This window comes from Schistocerca serialis, chromosome 4 (genome assembly GCF_023864345.2).
Source record: "Schistocerca serialis cubense isolate TAMUIC-IGC-003099 chromosome 4, iqSchSeri2.2, whole genome shotgun sequence".
Lineage (NCBI taxonomy): Eukaryota > Metazoa > Arthropoda > Insecta > Orthoptera > Acrididae > Schistocerca > Schistocerca serialis.
In genome coordinates this window covers 966,036,285-966,052,133 of record NC_064641.1, presented here as the reverse complement: position 1 = coordinate 966,052,133, position 15,849 = coordinate 966,036,285, and positions in this window count along the sequence as shown.

Sequence of the window (15,849 nt, the reverse complement as noted above, 5' to 3'; positions counted from 1 at the left end):
GTCGCTATCGACTTCTATGGGTTCCATGAATTCTCGTTCTAAATCGAGTTTCGGTTCTATGGAAACGAATGGATTTTCTTGTTAGATACGAGTATCTCCTTTCCGGTGCACTACTCCTTCTTTACTGCATCTCTCGCTCCCTCACATTGACGAATTAACACAGACATTGCGTCGCTATGAAATACTATGTGTTCTATGACTTCTAAGTCTAAATCGAGTCACGTTTCTATGGAACCGACAGGATTTTCTTTTGAGGGGCGAGTATCTCCTTTCCGATGCACTATTTATTCATTACTGCATCCCTCGCTCCCTCACATTGACGAATTAAGACAGAAATTGCGTCGCTATGTGATACTATGGGTAGTATGTCTTCTCATTCCAAATCGAGTAACGTTTCTATAGAAACGACAGGACTGTCTTATGGGAGGCGAGTATCTCCTTTCCGATGCACTATTCCTTCTGTACTGTATACCTCGCTCCCTCATATTAACGAATTAATACAGAGATTGCTTCGCTATGAATTACTTTGGGGTCTATAACTTCTCCTTCTCTATCGAGTATCACAGAAACGACAGGATTTTCTTTGGGATGCGAGTTTCTCCTTTCCGATGCACTATTCCTTCTTTACTGCGTCCCTCGCTCCCTCACATTGACGAATTAACACAGGAATTGCGTCACTATGAAATACTAGGTGTTGTATGACTTCTCCTTCTAAATCGAGTTACGTTTCTATGGAACCGACTGGATTTTCTTTTAGGAGGTGAGTATCTCCTTTCCGGTGCACTATTCCTTCTTTCCTGCATCCCTCGCACCTACATTGACGAATTAGCACATTAATTGTGTCGCTATGATATACTATCGGTTCTATGACTTCTCCTTCTAAATCGAGTAACGTTTCAATGGAAACGACAGGATTTTCTTTTGGGATACGAGCATCTTCTTTCCGATGCACTATTCCTTCTTTACTGCACCCCTGACTCCCTCGCATTGACGAATTAACACAGAAAGTGCGTCGCTGTGAAATACTATGGGTTCTATGACTTCTCCTTCTAAATCGAGTAACGTTTCTATGGAACCGACTGAATTTTCTTTTTCGAGGCTAGTATCTCATTTCCGGTGCAGTATTCCTTCTTTACTGCATCCCACGCTCCCTCATATTGACGAATTAACACAGAAATTACTTCGGTGTGGAATACAATGAGTTCTATGACTTCTCCTTCTAAATCGAGGAATGTTTCTATGGAAACGACAGGATTTTCTTTTGAGAGGCGATTATCTCCTTTTCGATGCACTATTCCTTCTTTACTTCATCCCTCGCTCTTTCACATTGACGAATGAACACAGAAATTGCGTCGCCGTGAAATGGTATGGGTTCTGTGACTTGTCCTTCCTAATCGAGTAACGTTTCTATGAAACTGACAGGATTTTCTTTTGAGAGGGGAGTATCTCCTTTCCGATGCACTATTCCTTCTTTCCTGCATCCCTCGCACCTCACATTGACGAATTAGCACATTAATTGCGTCGCTATGATATGCTATCGGTTCTATGACTTCTCCTTCTAAATCGAGTAACGTTTCAATGGAAACGACAGGATTTCTTTTGGGATACGAGTATCTCCTTTCCGATGCACTATTCCTTCTTTACTGCACCCCTGACTCCCTCACATTGACGAATTAACAGAGAAGTTGGGTCGCTATGAAATACTTTGGTTTCTATGACTTCCCCTTCTAAATCGAGTAACGTGTCTATGGAATCTACAGGATTTTCTTTTGGGAGGCGAGTATACCCTTTGCGATGCACTATTCCTTCTTTACTGCATCCCTCGCTCAATCACATTGACGAATTAACAGACAAGTTGGGTCGCTATGAAATACTATGGGTTCTATGACTTCTCCTTCTAAATCGAGTAACGTTTCTATGGAAACGACAAGATTTTCTTTTGGGAGGCGAGTATCTCCTTTCCGATGCACTATTACTTCTTTACTGCATCCCTCGCTTGTTCACATTGACGAATTAACACAGAAATTGGGTCGCTATGGATTACTATTTGTTCCACACATTCTCCTTCCCAGTCGAGTAACGTTTCTATGGAATTAGAAGGATTTACTTTTGGGGGTCGAGTATATGTTTTCCGATGACTATTCCTTCTCTTCTGGATCCCTCGCTCTCTCACTCTGACTAATTAACACAGAAATTGCGTCGCTATGAAATACTATGGGGTCTACGACTTCTCCTTCTAAACCGAGTAACGTTTCTATGGAAACGACAGGATTTCCTTTCGGGAGGCGAGTATCTCCTTTCCGATGCACTATTCCTTCTTTACTGCATCCCTCGCTTACTCAGTTTGATGAATTAACACACAAATTGCATAGCTATGGAATACTACGGGTTCCACGCATTCTCCTTCCCAGTCGAGTAACGTTTCTATGGAAATGAAAGGATTTTCTTTTGGGAGTCGAGTATATCTTTACCGATGTACTATTCCTTCTTTACAGGATCCCTCGCTCCCTCACTTTGTCGAGTTAACACTGAAATTGAATCGCTATGAAATACTATGGGTTCTATGACTTCTCCCTCTAAATCGAGTTACATTTCTATGGAAACGACAGGATTTTCCTTTGGGAGGCAAGTATCTCCTTTTCGATGCACTATTCCTTCTTTACTGCATCCCTGGCTCCCTCCATTAATGAATTAACACAGAAATTGCGTCGCTATGAAATACTATGGGTTGTATAAATTGTCCTTCTAAATCGAGTAACGTTTCTATGGAAATGACAGGAGATTCTTTTGAGAGGCGAGTATCTCCTTTCCGATGCACTAATCCGTCTTTACTGCATCCCTCGCTCAGTCACATTGACGAATTAACACAGAAATTGCGTCGCTATGAAATACTATGGGTTCCACGCATTCTCCTTCCCAGTCGAGTAACGTTTCTATGGAAACTACAGGATTTTCTTTTGGGAGGCGAGTATCTCCTTTCCGATGCTCTATTCCTTCTTCACTGCATCCCTCGCTTACTCAGTTTGACGAATTAACACAGACATTGCGTCGCTATGGAATACTATGGGTTCCACGCATTTTCCTTCCCAGTCGAACAACGTTTCTACGGAAATGAAAGGATTTTCTTTTGGGAGTCGAGTATATCTTTTCCGATGTACTATTCCTTATTTACTGGATCCCTCGCTCCCTTACTTTGACGAATTATCACTGATAATCAATCGCTATGAATTACTATGGGTTCTACGACTTCTCTTTCTAAATCGAGTAACGTGTCTATGGAAACGATTGGATTTTCTTGTGAGATACGAGTATCTCCTATCCGGTGCACTATTCCTTCTTTACTGCATCTCTCGCTCCCTCACATTAACGAATTAACACAGACATTGCGTCGCTATGAAATACTAAGTGTTCTCTGACTTCTCCTTTTAAATCAAGCAACGTCTCTATGGAAACGACAGGATTTTCTTTTGGGAGGCGAATATAATATTTACGATGCACTATTCCTTCTTTACCGCATCCCTCGCTCCCTTACATTGACGAATTAACACAGAAATTGCGCCGCCATGATATACTATGGGTTCTATGACTTCTCCATCTAAATCGAGTTACGTTTCTATGGAAACGATAGGATTTTCTTTTGGAGGCGAGTATCAACTTCCCGATGCACTATTCCTTCTTTACTGCATCCCTCGCTCCCTCACTTTGTCGAATTAACACTGAAATTGAGTCGCTATGACGTACTAAATGTTCCATGACACTTCCTCCTAAATCGAGTTTCATATCTATGGAAACGACAGGATTTTCTTTTGGGATACGAGTATCTCCTCTCCGATGCACTATTCCTTCTTTAATTCATCCCTTGCTCACTCAGTTTGATGAATTAACACAGAAAGTTGCGTCGCTATGGAATACTACGGGTTCCACGCATTCTCCTTCCCAGTCGAGTAACGTTTCTATGGAAATGAAAGGATTTTCTTTTGGGAGCCGAGTATATTTTTTCCGATGCACCATTCCATCTTTACTGCATCCCTCGCTCCCTCACATTGACGAATTAACACTGAAATTGAGTCGCTATGAAATGCTATGGGTTGCATGCATTCTCCTTCCCACTCGAGTAACGTTTCTATGGCAACGACAGGATTTTTTTTAGGAGGCGAGTATCTTTTTTCTGATGCACTATTCCTTCTTTACTGAACCACTCGCTCCCTCACATTGACGAATTAACACAAAAAATACGTCGCTATGTAACACTATGGGTTCTACGACTTCTCCTTCTTAATCGAGTAACGTTTCTATGTAAAGGACAGGATTTTCTTTTGGGAGGTGAGTATCTCTTTTCGAATGCAGTATTCCTTCTTTACTGCACCCCTCCCTCCCTCACTTTGACGAATTAACACAGAAATAGAGTCGCTATGATATAGTATGTGTTGTATGACTTCTCCTCCTAAATCGAGTAACGTTTCTATGGAAACGGCAGGATTCTCTTTTGGGACGCGAGTATCTCCTTTGCGATGCACTATTCCTTCTTTACTGCATCCCTAAATCCCTCACATTGACGAATTAACACAGAAATTGCGTCGCTATGAAATACTATGGGTTCTATGGCTTCTCCTTCTAGATCGAGTAACGTTTCTATGGAAACGATAGGATTTTCTTTTGAAAGGCGAGTATCTCCTTACCGATGCCCTATTCCATCTTTACTGCATCCCTCGCTCCCTCACATTGGCGAATTAACAGAGCAGTTTTTTCGCAATGAGATACCATGAGTTCTACGACGTCTCCCTCTAAACCGAGTAACGTTTCTATGGAAACGACAGGATTTCCTTTCGGGAGGCGAGTATCTCCTTTCCGATGCACTATTCCTTCTTTACTGCATCCCTCGCTTACTCAGTTTGATGAATTAACACAGAAATTGCGTCGCTATGAAATACTATGGGTTGTATAAATTGTCCTTCTAAATCGAGTAACGTTTCTATGGAAATGACAGGAGATTCTTTTGCGAGGCGAGTATCTCCTTTTCGATGCACTATTCCTTCTTTACTGCATCCCTGGCTCCCTCACATTAATGAATTAACACAGAAATTGCGTCGCAATGAAATACTATGGGTTCTATGTCTTCTCCTTCCAAATCAACAAATGTTTCTTTGGAAACGACAGGATTTTCTCTTGGAGGCGGGTATTAACTTCCCGATGCACTATTCCTTCTTTACTGCATCCCTTGCTCACTCAGTTTGATGAATTAACACAGAAAGTTGCGTCGCTATGAAATACTATGGGTTCCACGCATTCTCCTTCCCAGTCGAGTAACGTTTCTATGGAAACTACAGGATTTTCTTTTGAGAGGCGAGTATCTCCTTTCCGATGCTCTATTCCTTCTTCACTGCATCCCTCGCTTACTCAGTTTGACGAATTAACACAGACATTGCGTCGCTATGGAATACTATGGGTTCCACGCATTTTCCTTCCCAGTCGAACAACGTTTCTACGGAAATGAAAGGATTTTGTTTTGGGAGTCGAGTATATCTTTTCCGATGTACTATTCCTTCTTTACTGGATCCCTCGCTCCCTCACTTTGACGAATTATCACTGATATTCAATCGCTATGAATTACTATGGGTTCTACGACTTCTCTTTCTAAATCGAGTAACGTGTCTATGAAAACGATTGGATTTTCTTGTGAGATACGAGTATCTCCTTTCCGGTGCACTATTCCTTCTTTACTGCATCTCTCTCTCCCTCACATTAACGAATTAACACAGACATTGGGTCGCTATGAAATACTAGGTGTTCTCTGACTTCTCCTTCTAAATCGAGTAACGTCTCTATGGAAACGACAGGATTTTCTTTTGGGAGGCGAATATAATGTTTCCGATGCACTATTCCTTCTTTACCGTATCCCTCGCTCCCTTACATTGACGAATTAACACAGAAATTGCGCCGCCATGATATACTATGGGTTCTATGACTTCTCCATCTAAATCGAGTTACGTTTCTATGGAAACGATAGGATTTTCTTTTGGAGGCGAGTATCAACTTCCCGATGCACTATTCCTTCTTTACTGCATCCCTCGCTCCCTCACTTTGTCGAATTAACACTGAAATTGGGTCGCTATGACGTACTAAAGGTTCCATGACACTTCCTCCTAAATCGAGTTTCATATCTATGGAAACGACAGGATTTTCTTTTGGGATACGAGTATCTCCTCTCCGATGCACTATTCCTTCTTTAATTCATCCCTCGCTCACTCAGTTTGATGAATTAACACAGAAAGTTGCGTCGCTATGGAATACTATGGGTTCCACGCATTCTCCTTCCCAATAGAGTAACGTTTCTATGGAAATGAAAGGATTTTCATTTTGGAGGCGAGTATCTCCTTTCCAATGCACTATTCCTTCTTTACAGCATCCCTCGCTTCCTCACATTGACGAATTAACACAGAAATTGCGTCGCTATGGAATACTATGTGTTCCACGCATTCACCTTCCCAGTCGAGTTACGATTCTATGGAAATGAAAGGATTTTCTTTTCTGAGTCGAGTTTATTTTTTTCCGATGCTCTATTACTTCTTTACTGCTTCTCTCGCTCCCTCTATTTGTCGAATTAACACTGAAATTGAGTCGCTATGGAATACTACGGGTCCACGCTTTCTCCTTCCCACTCGAGTAACGTTTCTATGGCAACGACAGGATTTTCTTTGGGTGGCGAGTATCTCTTTTCTGATGCACTATTCCTTCTTTACTGCATCCCTCGCTTACTCAGTTTGACGAATTAACACAGACATTGCGTCGCTAAGAAATACTATGGTTTCTATGACTTCTCCTTCTTAATCGAGTAACGTTTCTATGGAAATGAAAGGATTTTCATTTTGGAGGTGAGTATCTCTTTTCGAATGCAGTATTCCTTCTTTACTGCACCCCTCCCTCCCTCACTTTGACGAATTAACACAGAAATAGAGTCGCTATGAAATAGTATGTGTTGTATGACTTCTCCTTCTTAATCGAGTAACGTTTCTATTGAAACGACAGCTATAATATTTCGGGAGGCGAGTATCTCTTTCCAGATGTACTATTCCTTATTTACTGCATCCCTCGCTCTCTCACTGACAAATTAACACAGGAATTACGTCGCTACAAAATAATATGCGTTCTACGCTTTCTCCTTCCTAGTAGGGTAACGTTTCTATGGAAATGAAAGGATTTCCTTTTGGGAGTCGAGTATATCTACTCCGATGCACTGTTCCTTCTTTACTGCATCCCTCGCTCGCTGACATTGACGAATTAACTCTGAAATTGCGTCGCTATGAAATACTATGTGTTTTATGACTTCTCCTTCTAAATCGAGTAACGTTTCTATAGAAACAACGGGATTTTCTTTTGGGAGGCGACTATCTCCTTTCTGATGCACTATTCCTTCTTTACTGCATCCCTGGCTCCCTCACATTGACGAATTAACACAGAAATTGCGTCGTTATGAAATACTATGGGTTCTATGGCTTCTCCTTCTAAATCGAGTAACGTTTCTATTGAAACGACATGATTTTCTTTTGGGAGGAGATTATCTCTTATCTGATGCACTATTCCTTCTTTACTACATCACTCGCCCCCTCACTTTGACGAATTAACACAGAAATTGCATCGCTACGAAAAATTATGGGTTCCACCCATTCTCCATCCAGTCGAGTTACGTTTCTATGGAAATGAAAGGATTTTCTATTGGGAGTGGAGTATATCTTTTCCTATTCACTATTCCTTCTTTACTGTATCCCTTGCTCTCTCACATTGACGAAATTACACTGAAATTGCGTCGCTATGAAATACTATGTTTTCTACGACTTCTCCTTCTAAATCGAGTAACGTTTCTATGGAAGCGACAGGATTTTCTATTGGGAGGCGAGCATCTCCTTTCTGATGCAATATTTCCTTTTTTACTGCATCTCTCGTTCCCTCACTTTGACGAAATAACACAGAATATACGTCGCTACGAAATACTATGCGTTTTACACATTCTCATTCCCAGTCGAATAACGTTTCTATGGAAAAGACAGGATTTTCTATTGGGAGTGGAGTGTATCTTTTCCGATGCACTAGTACTTCTTTACTGCATCCCTCGCTCTCTGACATTGACGAATTAACACTGAAATTGCGTCGCTATGAAAAACTATGGATTCCACGCATCTCCTTCCCAGTCGAGTAACGTTTCTATTGAAATTATAGGATTTTCTTATGGGAGTCGAGTATTTTTTTTTTCCGATGCACTATTACTTCTTTACTGCATCCCTCGCTCCCTCACTTTGACGAATAAACACTGAAATTGCGTCGCTGTGAAATACAATGGATTCCACGCATTCATTTTCATAGTCGAATAACGTTTCTATGGAAATGAAAGGATTTTCTTTAGGGAGTCGAGTATACCTTTTCCGAAGCACTATTCCATCTTTACTGCATCCCTCGCGCCCTCACGTTGACCAATTAACACTGAAATTGAGTCGCTATGAAATACTATGTGTTGCATGCTTTCGCCTTCCCAGTCGCGTAACATTTTTATGGCAACGCCCTGATTTTGATTTGGGAGGCGAGTATCTCGTTTCTGATGCACTATTCCATCATTACTGAGTCCTTCGGTCCCTCACATTGACGAATTATCACAGAAATTACGTCGCTATTAAATCCTATGGGTACTATGATTTCTCCCTCTTAATCGAGTAACGTTTCTATGTAAACGTCAGGATTTTCTTTTGGGAGGCGAGTTTCACTTTTTGGATGCAGTATTCATTCTTTACTGCATCCCTCCCTCCCTCACTTTGCCGAATTAACAGAGAAATAGCGTCGCTACGAAAGACTATGCGTTCTACGCATTCTCCTTCCCAGTCGAATAACGTTTCTATGGAAATGAAAGGATTTTGCTTTGTGAGTCGAGTATAACTATTCCGATGCACTATTCCTTCTTTACCGCATCCCTCGCTCACTCACATTGACGAATTAACACTGAAATTGCGTCGCTATGTAATACTATGGGTTACACGCATTCCCCTTCCCAGTCGAGTAACGTTTCTACGGAAATGAAAGGATTTTCTTTTGGGAATCGAGTATATCTTTTCCGATGCACTATTCCTTCTTTACGGCATCTCTCGCACTTCACATTGACGAATTTGCACATAAATTGCATCGCTATGAATTACCATACGTTCTATGACTTCTCCTTCTAAATCGAGTAACGTTTCCATGGAAACGACCGGATTTTCTTTGGGAGGCGAGTATCTCCTTCCCGATGCCCTATTCCTTCTTTACTGCATCCCTCTCTCCCGCACATTGACGAATTAACAGTGAAGTTGGGTCGCTATGAAACACTATGGGTTCTATGACTTCTCCTTCTAAAGCGAGTAACGTTTCTATGGAACCGAGTTGATTTTCTTATGGGTTTCGTGAATCTCCTTTGCGATGCACTATTCTTTCTTTACTGCATCCCTCGCTCCCTCACATAGACGAATTAACACAGAAATTGCGTCGCTATGAAATACTATGTGTCTATGACTTCTCCTACTAAATCGAGTAACGTTTCTATTGAAACGAGAGGATTTTCTTCTCTGAGCCGAGTATAACGTTTCCGATGCAATATTCTTTCTTTACCGCATCCCTCGCACCCTCGCATTGACGAATTAACACAGAAATTGTGTCGCTATGGAATACTGTGGGTTCCAGGAATTCACCTTCCCAGTCGAGTAACGTTTCTACGGAAATGAAAGGATTTTCTTTTGGGAGTCGAGTATATCTTTTCCGCTGTACTATTCCTTCTTTACTGGATCCCACGCTTACTCAGTTTGTCGAATTAACACAGAAATTGCGTCGCTACGAAATACTATGGGTTGCACGTATTCTCCTTAACAGTCGAGTAACGTTTCTATGGAAATGAAAGGATTTTCTTATGGGAGTGGAGTATATCTTTTCCGATGCACTATCCTTCATTACTGGATCCCTCGCAAACTTACTCTGACAAATTCACACTGAAAATGTATCGCTATGAAATACTATGTGTTCTATGACTTCCCCTTCTAAATCGAGTAACGCTTCTATGGAAAAGACAGGATTTTCTTTTGAGAGGCGAGTATCTCCTTTCCGATGCACTATTCTTTCTTTACTGGCCCCCTCACTCCCACACTTTGACGAATTAACACCGAAATTGAGTCGCAATGAGATACAATGTGTTCTACAACTTTTCCTTCTAAATCGAGTAACGTTTCTATGGAAAAGACAGGAATTTCGTTTGGGAGGTGAGTATCTCCTTTCCGATGCACTATTCCTTCTTTACTGCATCCATAGCCCCCTCACACTGACGAATGAACACAGAAATTGCGTCACTATGAAAATCTTCGGGTTCTATGACATCTCCGTCCAAATCGAGTAACGTTTCTATGGAGACGACAGTATTTTCTTTTGATAGGCGAGTATCTCTTTTAAGATGCCCTATTCCTCCTTTACTGCTTCCCTCGCTCCCTCACATTGACGAATTAACACAGAAATTGCGACGCTATGAAATACTATGGTTTCTACGACTTCTCCTTGTAAATCGAGTAACGTTTGTATGGAAAAGACAAGATTTTCTTTTGGGCGGCGAGTATCCCCTTCCCGATGCACTATTCCTTCTTTGCTGCATCCCTCGCTCTCTCACATTGACGAATTAACAGAGAAATTGCGTAGCTGTGAAACACTATGGGTTCTATGACTTCTTCTTCTAATTCGAGTAACGTTTGTATTGCAACGACAGGATTTTCTTTTGGGAGGCGATTATCTCTTTTCTGATGCACTATTCATTCTCTACTACATCCCTCGCTCCCTCACTTTGACGAATTAACACTGAAATTGAGTCGCTATGAAATACTATGGGTTCCATGACTTCTCCTTCTAAATCGAGTAACGTTTCTATGGAAACGACAGGATTTCCTTTGGGAGGCGAGTATCTCTTTTCTGAAGCACTATTCCTTCTTTACTGCATCACTCGCTACCTCACATTGACGAATTAACACAGAAATTGCGTCGCTATGAAATGCTATGTGTTCTATGACTTCTCCTTCTTAATCGGGTAACGTTTCTATGGAAACGACAGGATTTTCTTTTGGGAGGCGATTATCTCTTTTCTGTTGCACTATTCCTTCTTTACTGCATCCTTCGCCCCCTCACTTTGACCAATTAACACAATAATTACGTCGCTACGAAAAACTATTTGTTCCACGCATTCTCCTTCACCGTCGAGTAACGTTTCTATGGAAATGAAAGGATTTTATTTTGGGAATCCAGTATATCTTTTCCGATGCTCTATTCCTTCTTTTCTGGATCCCTGGCTCTCTCACTTTGACGAACTAACACTGAAACTGAGTGACTATGAAACACTATGGGTACTATGACTTCTCCTCATAAATCGAGTTACGTTTCTATGGGGACGACAGGATTTCCTTTTGGGAGGAGAGTATCTCCGTTCCGATTCACTATACCTTCTTTAGGGCATCCCTCGCTCCCTCACATTGACGAAGTAACACAGACATTGCGTAGCTATGAAATACTATGGGCAATATGACTTCTCCTTCTAAATCGAATAACGTTTCTATGGAAACGACAGGATTTTCTTTTGGGAGGCGATTATCTCTTTTCTGATGCACTGTTCTTTCTCTACAGCATCCCTCGCTCCCTCACTTTGACGAATTAACACTGAAATTGAGTCGCTATGAAATACTATCGGTTCCGTGACTTCTCCTTCTAAATCGAGTAACGCTTCTATGGAAACGACAGGATCCTCTTATGGGACGCGAGTATCTCTTTTGTGATGTACTATTCCTTATTTACTGCATCCCTCGCCCTCTCACATTGACGAATTAACATAGAAATTGCGTCGCTATGAAATGCTATGTGTTCTATGACTTCTCCTTCTTAATCGGGTAACGTTTCTATGCAAACGACAGGATTTTCTTTTGGGAGGCGATTATCTCTTTTCTGATGCACTATTCTTTCTCTACTGCATCCCTCGCTCCCTCACTTTGACGAATTAACACTGAAATTGAGTCGCTATGAAATACTATGGGTTCCGTGACTTCTCCTTCTAAATCGAGTAACGCCTCTATGGAAACGACAGGATCCTCTTATGGGACGCGAGTATGTCTTTTCTGATGCACTATTCTTTATTTACTGCATCCCTCGCCCTCTCACATTGACGAATTAACACAGAAATTGCGTCACTATGAAATACTATGAGTTCTATGACTTCTCCTTCTCAATCGCGTAAGTTTCTATGGAAACGACAAGATTTTCTTTTGGGAGGCGAGTATCTCCTTTCTGATGGACTATTCCTTCATTACTGTATCCCTCGCTCCCTCAGTTTGACGAATTAACACAGAAATTGCGTCGCTATGAAATACTATGGGTTCTATGACTTCTCCTTCTAAATCGAGTAATGTTTCTATGGAACCAACTGGATTTTCTTTTGGGAGGCGTGTATCTCCTTTCCGGTGCATTATTCCTTCTTCACTGCATCCATTGCTCCCTCACATTGACGAATTAACACAGAATTTTCGTCGCTATGGAATATTATGGGTTCTATGAATACTCCTTCTAAATCGAGTAACGTTTCTATGGAAACGACAGGATTTTCTTTTGGGAGTGGAGTATATCTTTTCCGATTCACTATTCCCTCTTTGCTATATCCCTCGCTCTCTCACATTGGCGTATTAACACTGAAATTGTGTCGCTAAGAAATACTATGGTTTTGTATGACTTCTCCTTATAAATCGAGTTATGTTTCTATGGAATCGGAGGGATTTTCTTTTGGGAGGCGAGTAACTCCTTTTTGATGCACTATTCCTTCTTCACTGCATCCATTGCTCCCTCACATTGACGAATTAACACAGAATTTTCGTCGCTATGGAATATTATGGGTTGTATGAATACTCCTTCTAAATCGAGTAACGTTTCTATGGAAATGAAAGGATTTTCTTTTGGGAGTCGAGTTTATCTTTCCGATGTACTACCTCATCTTTACTGCATCCCTCGCTCCCTCACAATGACAAATTAGCACTGAAATTGAGTCGCGATGAAATGCTATGGGTTGCATGCTTTCTCCTTCCCACCCGAGTAACGTTTCTATAGCAACGAGAGGATTTTTTTTTGGGAGGCGAGCATCTCTTTTCTGATGCACTATTCCTTCTTTACTGCATCCCTCGCTACCTCACATTGACGAATTAACACTGATATTGCGTCGCTATGAAATACTACGTGTTCTATGACTTCTCCTTCTTAACCGAGTAACGTTTCTATGGAAAAGACAGGATTTTATTTTGGCATTCGAGAATCTCTTTTCGGATGTAGTATTCTTTCTTTACTGCATCCCTCCCTCCTCACTTTGACGAATATACAAAGATATAGCTTCGCTATGAAATAGTATTGGTTCCATGACTTCTCCTTCTAAATCGAGTAACGTTTCTATGGACACGAGAGGATTTTTTTTCGGAGGTGACTATCTCTTTTCTGACGCACTATTCCTTCTTTACTGCATCCCTCGCTCCCTCACTGTGACGAATTAACACTGACATTGAGTCGCAATGAAAGACTATGGGTCTCATAACATCTCATTCTAAATCGAGTAACGTTTCTATGGAAACGACAGGATTTTCTTTTGTGAGGCGAGTATCTCTTTTCTGATGCACTATTCCTTATTTACTGCATCCCTCGCTCCCTCACACTGACGAATTAACGCAGAAATTGCGTCGCTATGGAATACTATGGGTTTTATGAGTTCTCCTTCTCAATCGAGTAAGTTTCTATGGAGACGACAGGATTTTCTTTTGGGAGGCGAGTATCTCCATTCCGATGCAGTATTTCTTCTTTATTGCATCCCTCGCTCCCTCACTTTGACGAATTAACACAGAAATTGCCTCGCTATGATATACTATGGACTCCACGCACTCTCCTTCCAGTCGAGTAACGTGTCCATGGAAATGAAATGGTTTTCTTTTGGGAGTCGAGAATATTTTTTTCCGATGCAAAATCATTTCCTTACTGCATCCCTCGCTCCGTCTATTTGTCGAATTAACACTGAAATTGAGTCGCAATGAAATACTACGGGTTCCACGCTTTCTCCTTCCCAGTCGAGGAACGTTTCTATGGAAATGAAAGTATTTTCTTTTGGGAGTCGAGTATATCTTTTCCGATGCATTATTCCATCTTTACTGCATCCCTCGCTCCCTCACATTGACAAATTAACACTGAAGTTGAGTCGCTATGAAATACTATGGGTTCTATGACTTCCCACTCTAAATCGAGTAACGTTTCCATGGAAACGACAGGATTTTCCTTTGGGACGCGAGTATTTCCGTTCCGATGCACTATTACTTCTTTACTGCATCCCTCGCTCCCACACATTGACGAATTATACAGAAATTGCGTCGCTATGGAATACTATGGGTTCTATGACTTCTCCTAAATCGAGTTACGTTCCAATGGAAACTCAGGATTTTCTTTTGGGAGGCGAGTATCTCCTTTCCGATGCATTATTACTTCTTTACTGCATCCCTCGCTCCCACACATTGACGAATTAACACAGAAATTGCGTCGCTATGAAATACTAAGTGTTCTCTGACTTCTCCTTCTAAATCGAGTAACGTCTCTATGGAAACGACAGGATTTTCTTTAGGGAGGCGAATATAATGTTTCCGATGCACTATTCCTTCTTTACCGCATCCCTCGATCCCTGACATTGATGAATTAACATATAAATTGCGCCGCCATGAAATATAATTTGTTCTATGACTTCTCCATCTAAATAGAGTCACGATTCTATGGAAACGACAGGATTTTCTTTTGGAGGCGAGTATCAACATCCCGATGCACTATTCCTTCTTTACAGCATCTCTCGCTTCCTCACATTGACGAATTAACACAGAAATTGCGTCAATATGAAATACTATTTGGTCTATGACTTCTCCTTCTAAATCGAGTAACGTTTCTATGGTAACGACAGGATTTTCTTTTGAGAGTCGAGTATCTCCTTTCCGATGCACTCGACCTTCTTTAATGCATCCCTAGCTCTCTCTCATTGATGAATTAACACAGAAATTACGTCGCTATGAAATACTATGGGTTCTACGACTTCTCCTTCTAAATCAAGTAACGTTTCTATGGAAACGACCGGATTTTCTTGTGGTTGGCGAGTATGTCCTTTGCGATGCTTTTTTCCCTACTTTACTGCATCCCTCATTCCCTCACTTTGTCGAATTTTAACTGAAATTGCGTCGCTATGAAATACTATGTGTTCTATGACTTCTCCTTTTCAATCGAGTAACGTTACGTTGGAAACGACAGGATTTTCCCATAGGAGGCGAGTATCTCCTTTCCGATGCACTATTCCTTCTGTACTGTATACCTCGCTCCCTCATATTGACGAATTAACACAGAGATTGCTTCGCTATGAATTACTTTGGGGTCTATAACTTCTCCTTCTCTATCGAGTATCACAGAAACAACAGGTTTTTCTTTTGGGATGAGAGTTTCTCCTTTCCGATGCACTATTCCTTCTTTACTGCGTCCCTCGCTCCCTCACATTGACGAATTAACACAGGAATTGCGTCACTATGAAATACTAGGTGTTGTATGACTTCTCCTTCTAAAACGAGTAACGTTTCTATGGAACCGACTGGATTTTCTTTTAGGAGGTGAGTATCTCCTTTCCGGTGCACTATTCCTTCTTTCCTGCATCCGTCGCACCTCACATTGACGATTTAGCACATTAATTGCGTCGCTATGATATACTATCGGTTCTATGACTTCTCCTTCTAAATCGAGTAACGTTTCAATGGAAACGACAGGATT